Source organism: Chiloscyllium plagiosum, chromosome 4 (assembly GCF_004010195.1).
Source record: "Chiloscyllium plagiosum isolate BGI_BamShark_2017 chromosome 4, ASM401019v2, whole genome shotgun sequence".
NCBI classification, from domain to species: Eukaryota; Metazoa; Chordata; class Chondrichthyes; order Orectolobiformes; family Hemiscylliidae; genus Chiloscyllium; species Chiloscyllium plagiosum.
Genome location: NC_057713.1, coordinates 96,825,015 through 96,837,616, shown reverse-complemented (window position 1 = coordinate 96,837,616; position 12,602 = coordinate 96,825,015). Strand labels below are relative to the sequence as shown.

The 12,602-nt window shown below is 42.0% G+C and overlaps 1 long non-coding RNA gene across 1 annotated transcript in view; it reads right to left on the bottom strand.

The window, feature by feature from the left end:
- LOC122549225 overlaps nt 1–10,947 on the bottom strand; it is a 17,748-nt gene extending 6,801 nt beyond the window's left edge. The window contains exon 1 of the long non-coding RNA XR_006311462.1: nt 10,680–10,947. This is a non-coding gene — a long non-coding RNA (uncharacterized LOC122549225). The remainder of the gene's footprint in view (nt 1–10,679) is intronic.
- Between the last annotated feature and the right edge of the window lie 1,655 nt (nt 10,948–12,602).

The window sequence follows — 12,602 nt, the reverse complement described above, 5'->3', positions numbered from 1 at the left end:
TGTTTTCAGCAAGCCAATTACTGATCCAAACTGCTATGCCTTCCACAATCCCAATCCTCCGCATTTTGTATAATAGCCTTACTGTGGGGAACTTATCGAACGCCTTGCTGAAATCCATATACACCACATCAACCGGTTTACTCTCATCTACCTGTTTGGTCACTTTGTCAAAAAACTCAATAAGATTCGTTAGGCACGACCTACCCTTCACAAAACCGTGCTGACTGTCCCTGATCAGATTATTCTTTTCCAGATGGTTATAAATCCTTTTTCAAACACTTTACCAACAACTGAAGTGAGACTCATTGGCCTGTAATTACCAGGGTTGTCTCTACTACCCTTTTTGAACAAGGGAACCACATTTCCTATCCGCCAGTCCTCAGGCACCATTCCTGTAGACTTTGATGATTAAAAGATCAATGCCAAAGGCTCGGCAATCTATTCCTTTGCTTCCCAGAGGATCCTAGGATAGATCCCATCCGGCCCAGGGCACTTGTCTATTTTCACACTCTGCAGTATTTCTAATACCTCTTCCTTGTGAACCTCAATCTCTTCTAGTCTAGATAAAAGTACCTCTGCAACAAGATCTCACGGCTCTTAAGCTCAATCCCCCTGTTAATGAAAGCCAAAACACCATATGTTTTCTTAACAACCCTGTCCATTTGGGTGGCAATTTTAAGGGATCTATGTACCTGCACACCAAGATCCCTCTGATTCTTCACACTGCCAAGAATCCTGTCTTTAATCCTGTACTCAACTTTCAAGTTCGATCTTCCAAAATGCATCACTTCGCATTTATCCAGGTTGAACTCCACCTACCACCTCTCAGCCCATCTCTGCATCCTGTCAATGTCACGCTGCAGCCTACAACAGTCCTCTATACTGTCAACGACACCTCCAACCTTTGTGTCATCTGCAAACTTGCTAACCCACCCTTCAATTTCCTCATCCAAGTCATTAATAAAAATTACAAAGAGTAGAGGGCCAAGAACATAGCCCTGTGGAACACCACTGACTTCCAGGCAGAATACTTTCCTTCCACCACCACTTGCTGTCTTCTGTCGACCAGCCAATTCTGTATCCAGACAGCTAAAATTTCCCTGTATCCCATTCCTCCTGACCTTCTGAACAAGCCTACCATGGGGAACCTTATCAAATGCCTTGCTAAAGTCCATGTACACCACATCTACCGCTCGACCCTCATCAACTTGTCTAGTGACATCCTCAAAGAACTCAATAAGATTCGTGAGGCTTGACCTACCCTCACAAAGCCGTGCTGACTGCATTTAATCCAGCCATGCTCATCCAGATGGTCATAAATCCTATCCCTCAGAATCCTTTCTAACACCTTGCAGACGACAGACGTGAGACTGACTGGTCTGTAATTGCCAGGGATTTCCCTACTTCCTTTCCTGAAGAGAGGAATTACATTTGCCTCCCTCCAGTCCTCAGGTACGACTCCAGTGGAGAGCGAGGATGCAAAGATCTTTGCAAGCGGCGAAGCAATCACATTTCTCGCTTCCCAAAGCAGCCAAGGACAAATCTGGTCTGGCCCTGGCGACTTGTCAATCTTAATGTTTGTCAAAATTTTCAGCACATCAGCTTCCTCAATCTCTATCCGTTCCAACATGCTTACCTGCTCCTCAATGGTTTCATTCACTACAAGGTCCTTTTCATTCATAAAGACAGAAGCAAAACTCATTTAAGGCTTCCCCTACCTCCTCAGACTCTATACACAAGTTCCCTATGCTATCCCTGATCATAATCTTTGAGCTCATAATTTTGTACACCTCTATCAAGACTCCCATTAAACTTTTTTTCTTAAAATGAGAATCCCCAGCTTTTTCAATCTATCTACTTAACGAGAGTCTCTCATCCCCAAAACCATTATCATAAAATCTTTCTAAACAACGACCAGGTTTTAACTGGATAATGTCAATAGATGTTTGGTTTAATGTTCTAAGTGTACAGAATAGTCATGGATTAAACACCTCATCTGAAAGGAAACAAATCCAACATCTGTCTCTTACTAATGCATCGAAGTACTAGCCCAGATTATGTGGCCATGTCACTGGAACAGTCCTTGAATCTTTGTTTGACATTCTGAATCAGAAGTGACAGTGGCAGTACTGAGCTGAGCTTCAAGAACACAAACAGAGCATCGAAGACAAGTCCCTATTTGCACAATGTTTCCAGAAAATGGGAGTCCTTTACTACTTTAAGAAAAGTTCTCTGATAAGAGAAATAACACAAGTGTGGCTTTAATTTGAATGCAAGCTTAAAAATAAGATGAGAGCTCCATTTAGAGTTATCTATCAATGGTGTTAGCACACATCCTCGTCAACCACTGCAGCAAATAAAGTTGCAAAATATGTGATCCTTGCCAAAAAAAAAGTTGATTCAAAAATAATTAAGGGAGTTTAGAAGTAATGCTAAAAGTCTAAGGAATAATCTAGCATAAATTTACCAATGTGCAAACCTAATCAAACCTATATAGAGATTCTGGTATGACAGGTCACTTGATTTCATCCCCAGCTGAATATGACATATTCAGATTACATACTGTTACAAGTAAAAATTTCTTGTCTTGTTAATCCATAATAAAAGAAAAACCAAGGTATAAACAAACTTTGCAGAAAAGTGAAAGACAAGGAGTAGGGTATTCATCCCATTGGGTCAGTTTACCGTTCGATATGATCAAGGCTGATCGACTATTTCAATGGCATACGTTGCTCTCTCACCATAACCCTCAATATCTTTAGTTTCTAAAACTCTATTTCTTCATTAAGCACAGAGATTTGACCTCCACAGCCTTCTATGATAGAGAATTCCAAAGGTTCATCACACTCACTGGAGAAATTCCTTTTCATCTCAGTCTGAAATGGCCCAACCCATATCCCGAGACTTTGATTCCTTGCTCTGGACCACTCTAGCCAGCGAAACCTCCTCCCTACAGCCTATTTGAATTGTGTGTCTCTCAATGGGATCCCCTCAAAGTAATAACAATTATAATAGTAATTGTATTTTGTAAAATATATATCAAGCTGATTTTTCCACTGGCCAGATCGTCATTATACCCGATTGGATTAGAAGTGCATATGGGAACGCTGTGGAATGCCGATCTTAGTAGACTCGGAATGAATTTCCTGCTAACTGAGTTTTGAATTTAAGTGATCTGAATACAATTCCTCGCAGTTTAACAAATACATAGAATAGTGATATTGAACTAATCCAGTAGTGTAAAGGCTGAACTCATGATACACAGGCATCTGTGTGAATTTAAATGTAGTTAATGAGTTAACTAAATCTGGAATTAAAAAACTAGTATCAGTGACAGTGACCATAAAACTGATGTAAAAGCCCACCTGGATCACCAATATCCTGCACAGAAGGAGGTGTGCCATCGTTATCTTTGCTGCTCGACATGTGACTCCAGACCCACAGCAATGTGGTCAACTCTGAACTACTCTCTGGAACAGCTGAGGAATTCACTCAGTTGTCAAGAGTGTGGTTAACCAGTACTACTTCATTGATAATCAGGGATGGACAATAAATGCTGGCCTGACTAGTGACATCCACATCCTGTTAATTAATGAGAAATGTTTACTAATATCACAGAGATATGACTACATTTAGCTGCTCTATCAATTGTACAATGTTTTCATTTGGGACAATAACTAATTTATGAATTCAATGGATTAATTTAGGAGAATTTCAAAACGGCAGCAATGTATTTCTGAACGACACCAGAAGCAAGTTACTAATAAGTACGTACGTTTTAATTAGATACCTAGAAAGAAAGTGTTTAAGATATTTTTAAAGTTACACTATTGTGATTTTTGCAAACACAAAAACTCAACGGAACTTCAAAATTCCAAACAGCTAATTTTTGCTGAAGAACATTACACACCAGTGAGTCACAGACCTCAAAGTCAGAAAAACAGATTACTCACGACTTGTTAGATTCTTCATGAGAAATGGTACAAATTCTATATTCCATAGCCCCCCTTGAACTATTTCCCAGACCTTGAGAAACATGGTACAGATAAAAACACACTTATTCAATTTATGACCCAGAATGAAATACAGTTAACTTATAACTGAATGTATAGTGCAATAATTTTCTTGTTAAAAATCACAACACCAAGCTTGCAGAGATTACTCTCACAGACAAGGACACAATCATTCACAAAATAACAGCATACAAGTAAGCATCAAATTATTTGGAGCAGGGTCTCAATTTCATTCTTGCAAAAATGGTGACTTACCATAGGGTATGCACTTAAGAATAATAAATTGGAGGATTGATAGTTACGTCAAATTTACAATTTCAGAAATTCAATAGTGTTTTCATTTCTTCCCTAGATACGAAGAATTTAAACACCTCTTGTAAGTATAGGTACCAGTATTTAGGTGCTGTACATGTAGTTACTCCTTATATGACAATTCTGAGCAAGCTGTTAAAATTGGATGTGAGACTTAATCACCAAGGTTTCAACGTCTTTCTGCAAGTTCATATTTTAACCCACACTTCAGAGTGGGAAGATAATTGGCTTGAATTCAGGTGTGGTGATCATGACTTAACCCCTATTTGCCTTCAAAAGAATGTGGTCTTCTCCCTTGTAATATGGAACCTAACAGGAGTTATATCTCAGCAGCCCTGCTTTGCGATTGTGTCACTTTCGATGTATCTGCAATCTAATGGTAACTGCATGGCAGCAACTTTATGGCTTTCTTGCCAAACCATTTTGGCAGGAAGAAGTGTGGAGCCAGAACAGGTCCAAAATTGGATACAAAATTGGCTGGAAGGCAGGACATAGAGAGTGGTGGAGGAGAATTGCATTTCAGACTGAAGGCTTGTGACCAGAAGTGTGCCGCAGGAATCGGTGCGAGGTCCACTGTCTTTTGTCATCTATATAAATGATTTGGATGTGAATGTAGGAAGTATGGTTAGTAAGTTTGCAGATGACACCAAAATTGGTGGTGTAATGCACAGCAAAGGTGGACACCTCAGAGTACAACAGGACCTTGATGAGATGAGCCAATGGCCGAGGAGAAGCAGATGGAGTTTAATCCAGATAAACATGAGGTGCTACATGTTGGTTGTGCAAATCAGGGCAGGACTTATACACTTAATGATTAGGTCCTGGGAAATTTTGTTGAAGAAAGTGGAGTTGCAATGAACAGGATAGTGAAGGTGGCGTTTGGTACGCTTGTCATTATTGGTCAGCGCATTGACTATAGGAGTTGGGAGGTAATGTTGCAACTATACAGGACATTAATTAAGTGACTTTTCAAATGCTGCATTCAATTCTGGTCTTTGCTATAGGAAGAATGTTGTGAAACTTGAAACGGTTCAGAAACAATTTAGAAAAATGTTGCCAAGGTTGGAGGGATTGAGGTCTAAGGAGAGGCTGAATACACTGGGGCTATTGTCTCTATGGGGTTGGAGGCCAAGGGGTGACCTCAAATGGTTTATAAAATAATGAAAGGCATGAATAGGATGAATAGCCAAGGTCTTTTCCCCAGTGTAAGGGAGCCCAGTGTAGAGGGCATAGGTTTAAGGTGCGAGAGAAAAGATTTAAAGGGACCTAAGGTGCATCTTTTTCATGCAAAGGGTGGTGCGTGAATGAGCTGCCAGAGGAAGTGGTGGAGGCTGGTACAATTACAACATTTAAAAAGCATCTGGATAGGTATGTGAATAGGATGGGTTCAGAGGAATATGGGTCAAACGTTGGCAAACGGGACTAGATTAATTTAGGATATCTGGTCGTCATGGACGAGTTGGACTGAGGGGTCTGTTTCTGTTCTGTACATCTCTATGGCTCTAAAAGTCCAGGCTTTATTCAACCATAAAATTCTCTCAAACTCTCTTCATTGTACTTCCCTAACTCCTTCTGACTCTAGTGGTGGCACTGTATCACTCAACATTTTGCTTTTGCTTCAGCTGCCAAATCTTATGCAGCGAGGCTCTTGAATATAGCCTGCCACAATCCCCATGATTTCAATTTAGTGTAAGTATTCTTGCACTTTACATGGCACGTGAATAATGCCACCAATTTTGGAAAGCCCTAAAATACACAAAGATATTCTCTGGTGTTTAACCAAAATGTCTGAATGATTAGGACACACAAGCAGTCATCCAGTTTGGAAGCATCATTGCCCTGAAGCATTGTCTAAAACCAGCCAGTTTTTACAAAAACAAATCTTCAACTGGATCTTAAATCAATTGCTGTCAATGTATCTTGAGAGCATTGTCAGTTTCCACGTTCACTTCCTAGAGATACATCTGTACTAAACAAACATACAGTTAATCTAGCCATTAGACCACAGCTACATTGAGAGTGACGCTATCAAAATGCAGGCTGATATACAACTCTGGTTAGGTCTCACATCACAAGAGAAATCAACCTTTTCTTCAAGAGAAAATTAGTGAGAGGTGAATATTTGGCTAGAGATTTAAATCTAGAATTTATTTGGACTGCAGGATCATCATTAGCACCGCATAAAAAGTACAGCCAACACAACAACCAAAATACCAATATTCAACTTAACTTTCATCACCCCCCCATCAAGTAATAAATGATCAGAGGAACAACAATATGTACTGTGCTTGCAAGTTTTGCAAGTCCTAGCAAAACAAAGAGAAAAATGAATATGAGACAAGGATGAACATAGGATAAGGTGTTAAAGTCTTCAAACCATTGCAAAATTCTTGGCACCTCACGAAAGACACCATCTCATATTCAATGATCTGACTGAATTATTATTCTGGTTCTCCTGAAAGTTTCATTCATTTCCAAACATTTTTGTCCAGCTTTGAAAAGAAGCCATAAAATTGCAAGGCATTTTCAGAGAAAATAAAAATCAAAAATAAAGCTTCTACTCAGTACCTGCTCTTTGCGGAGTCAAGATTGTGCTGCTTGCTCTCTCACCTTTGAGGCCATTCTTGTCAGTCATGAGTTTCACAGCTGCTTTCAGTCCTTTGTTATGTTCTGACTAATGCTTATATTCTCTCTCTCTCCTTACTCAGTTCCAGTAGATAGTTTTTGCTTGCCTAATCCCAGACGACATTAGCTAGAGTCAGGGCAAGGCAAGCAATGCACTGATTTTCTTAACAGCACATTAACACCCCACCAACCCCTGTCCCAGAGGAATCGCAATTCCAACATTCAATAAAGGATGAAGTGACCCTATAAAACAAAAGAAAAAAAATGGAGAAAAACACGAACAGCCAGAGAACAATAAATCTATACAGAATTGTTGGACAAGGGATAAGTATTCATTGCAGGAGGGAGGAACAAACCAGGTGGAAAAATATAGTACAGAAAACGGGGGGAAAGTTCAGAAATCAGACACAACCTTGTTTTGGTACTTGACCATTTGGGTGTAATATGTGCTTTGTTCAAAATGGCTAGATTAGGATTACAAAAAATTCTCAAGTAATATCCTTTCATCTGATTTATACTTGTGTTTGCTTCTATTATTGGCTGTCTACACTGTCACAAAAATCTCAAATTCCTATCTGTCTGGTACATATTTTAAGTTTAAAAATGCTTGGAATTTGCAAGTTTGAAAATAAATCACCAAATTGAAAGATCATACAAAATGTAGTCAAACATTCATGAGGTCTTTTCCCTGGGGTGGGAGAGTCCAGAATTAGATGGCATAGGTTTAGGGTGAGAGGGGAAAGATTTACCAGGGACCAAAGGGACAACTTTTTCACGCAGTGGGTGGTGAGTGTATGGAATGAGCTGCCAGATGAAGTGGAGGAGGCTGGGACAATTACAACATTTAAAAGGCATGTGGATGGGTATATGAACAGGAAAGGTTTAGAGGGATATAGACCAAATGCTGGCAAATGGGATTAGATGAATTTAAGATATAAGGTGGACATGGACAAGTTGAACTGAAGAGTAAGTATCCATGCTGTATATCTCTGTGAATCCATAACTCTATTACATTCAGATTGGCATTAATGGTGAGTTTGTGTCACTGCTCTGACTTTTCAACTTGATCAATTAAGCTCAAATGTCAAACAAAACATGCATGTAAAAACAATGACTGCAGATGCTGGAAACCAGATTCTGGATTAGTGGTGCTGGAAGAGCACAGCAGTTCAGGCAGCATCCAAGGAGCAGCGAAATCGACATTTCAGGCAAAAGCCCTTCATCAGGAATCTGATGAAGGGCTTTTGCCCGAAACGTCGATTTCACTTCTCCTTGGATGCTGCCTGAACTGCTGTGCTCTTCCAGCACCGCTAATCCAGAAACAAAACATGCAATTTGGTTCTGAAATCATTCTACCCTAATAAGAAGTCACAAAAACCATGACAAGGCTTCCATTTTTGCTGAATTGCACTGCTTTTTGGACAACTTCACATCAAAATTATAGATTGGTTTGTGTTGGAACTTGCAAATAAACAATCTGAAACACCTTCAATCAACCCCACGTAAATGAAAATAAAATGGTGCTTCAATGATTTTCATTAGCACAATTCAGGTTCAAAAGACAAATGCTCAACATTCAAGAGATTGCATTTATATAGACAGATTGACACAACAGAATGTCCCAAGGTGCTTCGAAGGAATGCTATCAAGGACATTAGCATGTTCCTTCTAGAAAGTGCAAACCCTCCAAAATTTTGTTTGGCATTATAACATGATGCATTAATATAGTTCTTTTTAAAATTAATTATCTTAAGATACTTCAGAGTCACATTATCTGAGGACTAAAATAAAGCGCATAAGGCAATGAGTGTCCAACACCAGCCCCTTCAAATCATGACTACCATCGACACCACTAACTGCTGGCTCAACGTGGAGAGGATCGCACATATTAAACCTGTTGGACAGAGCACAGTGAGTGAAGATTGGGGACAATATTTCATCCTCACTAACACTTGAGACTGGAGGCCCCCATGGGTGTGTACTCAACCCCCCACTGTACTCACTGTATACCCATGGCTGTGTTGCCAAATATCAGACTAACGCCACTAACAAGTTCACTGATGACACCACCATAGTTGGTCGAATTTCAGATGGCGACAAAACAGACTACAGTCGGGATGTGGAAGACCTGGAAAAATGATACACTGGGAACAACCTAGCTCTCAATGCTGGCAAAACCAAGGAACTCATTAGTTACTTTCGGCGGGATGTTACTCATGCCCTCCTACACATTAACAGCACAGAGATAGAACGAGTGGAGAGTGTCAAGCTCCTGGGAGTGGTCATCCACACAAGCTTTCTTGGACTCTTCATGTGGATGCACTGGTTACAAAGGCCCAAAAATGTCTTTTCTTCCTCAGGCAGCTGAGGAAATTTGGCATGATGGCAAATACCCTTGCCAACTTTTATAGGTGCGCCATCGAGAGCATTCTGTTTGGATGTATCATTACCTGGTAATGGCAACTGTACCATTTAAGATCAGAGACAGTTACAGAGAGTGATGAACTCGGCCTGGACATTCACAAAGACCAACCTCCCATCTATAGAATCCATCCACCAGGTCCGCTGTCAAGGAAAGGCCGCCAGCATTCTCAGAGATCCATTCCACCCTGGCAATGTTTTTCTACAACCTCTACCATTGGACAGAAGGTACAGAAGCATGAACACGCACCAGCCGATTTCAAAACAGTTTCTACCCTACTGTTGTTGAATACTGAATGGACTCAACCTCTTAAAATTCACCTGTACCCGTGTTTTTGTTTTTGCTACTGTTTACCTATTACTTACTTATCTATGCTCCTTAACTGTGATCTGCTTGTATTGCTTGCAAGACAAAGCTTTTCACTATGCGTCAGTACACTTGACAATAAATTCAATTCAATAAAACCTGGTGATGTGTGATTCTTAACTTTGTACACACCAATCTAACACTGGCACCTCCAAATTAAGGCAATGAGGGTAGCTTGGTCAAGGAGGTTTACTTTACTGTACTATACTTTGTATACACAATTTGTAAATAGAAATAACGATATGGCAATAGAGACCGATCGGCCCGTCGTGTTCGTTCCAGCTCTTTAAAAAGTCCTACCTCCTTCCTTTAGCTCTTTTTGATGGAAAATTAAGCAGCTCCCATTGCAACGTTCAAGTTTTTTGGAGGGATCGAAAACACTATCCTCTGTCCAGCCCCTCCTCAGTGTAAGCAACTTGAAGGCTATAAACAGAGCGCACCCACACGAACAGGGAGATCGGCTGCAATCTGAACAGCCAGCACCGAGAAAGGACAAGGTGTGGGGAAGGTTTTCCAGCCATGGGGTAGGGGGCGTAGCTGCCTGTCAGGAATCAGGGTGGAGGTGGTCCACTCATCCCCCGAATTTATTGTTCTTCTTATGATCGGCGTGGGGACCGTTTCACTGGCGGCTGCTCGAGTCGCGGCAGTAGGCTTCCGCGAGCTGGTGGCAGTTGACGCTCGCGCGGGGCAGACAGTTGTTACCCCCTCCCCGACCGTCAATGAGCTCGAGCTCTCCCACCGCCAAACAAACAGTCAGAGCCTGACCGCGGGCCAGGCCGGCAAACCGACAACGGCTCTGCCGATGACATTTACCATCTACGGGGAAAGCACCGACATCAACCTCCTGCCCATCTGCTACGACCGTCCTCTCCTTTTAACCCAATATATGTCGCGCCCAATTCTCTTCAATCTCTCTCTGCCCGTTCGGTGAGGTAGCATACCTGACTCCCCGAAACCGTTTGAAATTCATTGTTCTCCTACCGGCCTTTCCGATTTATCAGTATCGCTCTTCCATTAATCGACTCATTAATTTTTATAAATATCGGGGGAGCGGATAACGCAGACGCTCTGACGTCATCGGCGCGCGACTCGCATGTCGGCCGTAAATTGGATCGTGGTTTGGTTTTATCAACATGTTCACTTTTCCTCTGTAAAACATTCCTTTCTCCTCGACTGGAGGGAAGAGGGTAAACCATTGATGTAACAAACTGCCCATTGAAGCAGAGGACAACACCATAAGATACTGTAATTCAACGATAATGGAAATCAGTAGGAATTCCTTGTGATGACTTGTCGTGAACTACCAGCTGGAGTGCCGTCACCAGTACGGCAGCCGAGTGTTGCTCGAAGTTGCGATCATCAGTTTTTGTCTCTATTGCTTGTGCTTTAGCGCAACAGTGGTCGTATTTTGATAACCAATGCAAAATATAGCAGACCCCTCGATCTAACTCATTCATAACGACCAGATATAAGACATAGGAGTGGAAGTAAGGCCATTCGGCCCATCGAGTCCACTCCGCCATTCAATCATGGCTGATGCGCATTTCAGCTCCACTTACCAGCGTTCTCCCCGTAGCCCTTAATTCCTTGTGACATCAAGAATTTATCAATTTCTGCCTTGAAGACATTTAGCGTCCCAGCCTCCACTGCACTCTGTGGCAATGAATTCCACAGGCCCACCACTCTCTGGCTGAAGAAATGTCTCCGCATTTCTGTTCTGAAATGACCCCCTCTAATTCTAAGGCTGTGTCCACGGGTCCTAGTCTCCTCGTTTAACGGAAACAATTTCCTAGCATCCACCTTTTCCAAGCCATATATTATTTTGTACGTCTCTATTATGTCTCCCCTTAATCTTCTAAACTCCAACGAATACAATCCCAATATCCTCAGCCGTTCCTCATATGTTAGACCTGTATTTCCAGGGATCATCCGTGTGAATCTCCGCTGGACACGTTCCAGTGCCAGTATGTCCTTCCTGAGGTGTGGGGACCAAAACTGGACACAGTACTTCAAATGGGGCCTAACCAGAGCTTTATAAAGTCAGACCAGAGCTAAAGTATTCAGTCCCATTTGCCTGCATTTGATCCATATCCCTCGAAACCCATCCGATTCATCCACCCATCCAGATGCCTTTTAAATGTTGCAATTGTACCAGCCTCCATCACTTCCTGAGGCACCAAACTCTTCCCGTTACATTGATGACTGCATTAGTGCAGCGTCCCAAACCTGGGCTGAATTGGAGCAACTAATCAAATTCGTCCACAACTTCCACCCCACTCTCAAATTCACTTCATCCATCTTGTACACCCCCCTCCCCCTTCTTGACCTCTCCATTTCTATCTCCAACCTGATGTTTATCACACACCCAGATTCCCATAAGTACCTGGACTACACCTCCTCCCGCCCAGTATCCTGGAAAAACTCCATCTCATTCTCCCAATGCCTCTGCCACATCTGCTCAGACAAGGAGACATTCCACACGTGAGCATCCAGATTTCTACCTATTTCAAGTGTGCTTTTCCTCCCTGTCATTCAGACAGCCATCCAACTCCATTCCCTGTTCCACTGTTCTAACCCCAACCCCCAACAACGCAATAAAGACAGAATCCCCCTTGTCCTCACCTATCACCCCACCAGTCCCTGCATTATCCTTAAACAATTCCACAAACTCCAAGTAGACTCTGCCCCAAGAACATCTTCCCCTCCCCACCCTTCTCTGCCTTTGGCAAGGACTGTACCCTTCACCAGTTCTTGGTTTGCACCACTCTCCCCACCGACTCCCCAGGTAACTTCCCCTGCAACCAGAAAAGATGCAAAACCTGCCAGTACACCATCACCCCCTCACCTCCATCCAGGGGCCCAAA